Genomic DNA, 3939 nt, shown 5'->3' with positions numbered 1-3939 from the left:
TCCACTGAATGGCATGCCCAACTCTATGTGGTATTTGTTCATTCGCTACATTATGTCACGTGCATTTACTCTTTTCTCCTTCCTCCATATCATGTTGTTTTCTTTCTTCTCTACAACTTTTAGTCCTTGACTCATGACATTAACAAAGTCAGTAACATCCTCATCATTCATGTAAAAAGGCCCTTGTCTACTCCTTCGATGAGAATAGCATCCAACACAAAAATGTTTGTAGTGCTTCATGGCTGAGGAAAGTACTACAAGATGTCTTCCATGTCTTTGGTGCTGCTGTCCATGTCTTCAGTGTTCAGATACAACTAAAGTGCAGTATGTCTATGGACAGGCTAGAACTAAGTTAAAGCCAAAACGGCTGTAATGCTGTTATTTCACAGCCCCTTGATTTCAGAAATGTTGTGATTTGAGAATTTCGCTGAGCCTAAGGAGCAACTCCAGTAATGTTCTATAACATTACGGAAGTGGGTGTTTTACCTTTCACTTTGTTTCCTGCACAAAATAGGTTCAACTTGCCATAAACATGCAGAATTACATATAAAAAAGCAAAAAGCAAAACATCGCACAAACTAGAATGAACAGTCCAGAGAGCAGCATTTCTTAATGTTAGTTATATGACATTATAAAAGCCACATCGTACGAAGAGGAATGCCAGTGGTAGCATACTACCAATACAAAATGTTGAACTACAACAAAACCAACACACTGCTGTTCAAGAGGGCCCAATGGTTCTCGCAGATTTCTGTCATTAGTATTTCTCTGTCATAAAATGTGCACATGTGGTGACGCTATAAGGCTGATCGTGATGTCATGCACTGCACGCACATTTCATGTCTGCCTATGCAGCACAAACTGGCAAACTGCTTCTAAACAGAAGTACTGCTGACACTCTTTTACTACAAAGCAAACATGCTTCAGTTAACCCCTTAGCAGCCAACATTATCGAACGAAAATTGTGCTAGAACTCATCTACGCACTCAGTTTGTGAAAAACTCTCCTTAGAGCTTCAAGGCATACTGGACAAGGCATGATCACCAAAAGTAAAAAGAAAAGAGGGATTTTGTCCAGAAAGGAACTGAGCCTGTCAAAATTTAAAGCCTAAAAGCTGTTTGCTGATGTGAGCAGCTGAAACCAGATCATTATCGTGTTCTGGGAGTTCATGCTCCGGTGTATGCATGGAGGTGTGGCAGCAATTTGGTAAAAGCCTACCTGTACAAGTCGGCTATGGCTGGCAAAAACCATTTGAAGAAAATGACACCACTGGCCCAACTTGAGAATTGGCACCAACCAAAAAAATTGAAATTTACAGAATAAAAAAGGGTTGGAGTGCATGCAGCAGGCATTGCCAGATCCTGACTGGGAGCTTACCACTATGACTGAAATGGAAGGTGTACAATCAGTGCATTCTACCGGTGGTAACATATGGGGCAGAAACTTGGATTGACGAAGAAGCTCGAGAACAAGCTGAGGACCGCGCAAAGAGCGATGGAACAAAAGATGCTGGGCGTAACGCTAAGAGACAGGAAGAGTGCAGTGTGGATCAGAGCAAACAGGGATAGCAAACATTCTAATTGACATTAAGAGAAAAAAATGGTGCTGGGCACCCCATGTAATGCATAGGATGGATAACTGGCGTACTATTAGAGTTACAGAATGGGTGCCAAGAGAAGGGAAGCACAGTCGAGGACGGCAGAAGACTAGCTGGGGGTGATGAAATTAGGAAATTTGCAGGCACGAGCTGGAATCGGTCAGCGCAGGACAGGGGTAATTGGAGATTGCAGGAAGAGGCCTTCGTCCTGCAGTGGACATAGCATAGGCTTATGATGATGAGATCTGTTCACTTGGCAGAGACGAACTTCTTAACTTCAATATTTCAGGCGCCTCTTCAAAATTATATTTTGCACTGCAGGTGCTTGAAGGGTAGGCGCAGCATGGTTTTGCGAGCAGAACTTTTGAGCGGAAATGTAGGTTTTCACCAAGTGTGATGCAATTTGAGGGCGGAACTGTAGTTAGTGGTTAATTAAGACAGCCAAAGCAATACCAAACATGCAGCAAGCTTTAGATTTCTAAATTTCTGTCTGCCACAAAAAGTCCTAAGCTGCTATACACGACCAACAATGATTGAAGGCAATTTGTATGAAACCCATTCTGGCAAATTTCACAGTGCAAAATTAAGAGCGCTGGTTACCAATTAGTGCTTTATTTTGGACACATGGAGCACTGATTTTCCACACTTAAATAAGAGCTATTTTAATTTATCAAATAACCAAGGCACACCTAATCAGCTGACCGTCAACCAGAAATGAAACATTTAGCTAAATATTACACGCAGCAACAAAAACCTGGCAACATTTTCGTTTTGCAGTTGCGAATATGGAACTTCTTATTTGATAAAACTCACACTGGAAGGTGCGTATGCTGCTATTGGTAGCGCATACAGAATGCGCACGAACTGTAGTTAAGAGCTAGCTGATAACAGCAGCCTCTGAATTGTTCTCGCGTACGTTTGAGCGCTTAAAGGGGTCGTCATCCAGCAATCGCAGTCAAGTGCATTCAAGTATCCGAGATCACTGAACAATGATGCCCGCCCGCCAGTCTTCCACTCTCTCTCTCATTTCTTTCTGTGCCGAGCGACGTGGACTATCAGCGGTGCAAGCCAAAGATATCCATCTTCGAATCCCGTACTTCCGCGTCTTCTAACTACAATACTCTCGCGCAATGAGCATGAGAACGCGAGTCGCCAAGATCAAATGGGGCAGACGACAGACCTTCGAATAAACAGTACGAACAAGCAGTACGCGGTAACGCAAAACCGAAAGTAAGCTCAACGTGAAATGCGTTTATCTAGTGTAGTTACTACAAGGGGAGTAAACGTGATCGCTGAACCTTGACACTTGTCGACCCCGTTTTTAAATGTACATGTTTGGTTTCAGATGTGGTGTAATGATAACCGTGCACACCTGTTCAGTTATCAAATCGGAGAATCTGTCACCTGTAACGAAGAGGAATGGAGCGGGTTATCGAAGCAAACCGAGCACCTCTGGAACTGGCAAAGCCCGGAGGCAGGAATCTGCCAACTGCGGCACAAACCTCAGGCCTCTCGCATGTCAACTTGACGTTCAGTTACGAGAAAGGCCGACGCCCCGTGCTCGCAGAACGTTGTACTTCGTCGGTCACATGTAGGTCTTGATAAGATGCGGTGGCTACATTTCCTGGATGCCCGTCTAAACAAAAACCCGCGCTTACCGCTGAAGCTTGACTCTACGGCCACTGGACACTACGCTCGTGCCCTCTTTTCACTGCACTGTAGTTGTTACGCAACTGCCCGAGGCAAGTTGCTTTCTGGAAAACTCAAGGTTACTCATTCACAGGCGTAAGATTCGTGATGGGATTCTTCGCACGCATCGCACACTGGCCACACGGCACGTGACCTAACGTCGCGCCGTGACGTCACAACCTGCGGCGGGTTGTGATCACGTGGCCTTGGTACCAGGAAGCGGATCACTTCCGAGAGTTGACGGCTTGCGCGTCTTGTTTCGTTCTTTGCTCTTGTAGCTTAGTACTGCTAATACAGCTGGGCGCTTCAGCATAAGTAAATCGCTCCTGAGTTTTGTTAACAAATTTAGTGCACTTTGGTAATCGTTGAACGAAGAATCAGTCGCTCGTCGTCGCCGCAGCAGCTAAACCAACGAGCCCAAATTTCATGCAGACGATGTCGCTCGAGCGCTGATTGGTCGACCGATAAAAGAGTCATAATCGTTTTATGAAAGCCGCACTAGAGTACTAACTGAAGGGTTGACTTTCTTGAAGTATTCGAAAGCATTACCGGTGTCTCGCACGTTTCAAGAGGCCTTCGTTCACTGAGGTTAATTGCCGAAAGCCGGCAAATGACACGCGAAACGTGCGTTAATCTAGCGCCCTCTTAAGGGC

This window comes from Dermacentor andersoni, chromosome 8, assembly GCF_023375885.2.
Source record: "Dermacentor andersoni chromosome 8, qqDerAnde1_hic_scaffold, whole genome shotgun sequence".
Lineage (NCBI taxonomy): Eukaryota > Metazoa > Arthropoda > Arachnida > Ixodida > Ixodidae > Dermacentor > Dermacentor andersoni.
The sequence above is the reverse complement of the archived record's forward strand: the minus strand, read 5'-3'. Positions refer to the sequence as shown.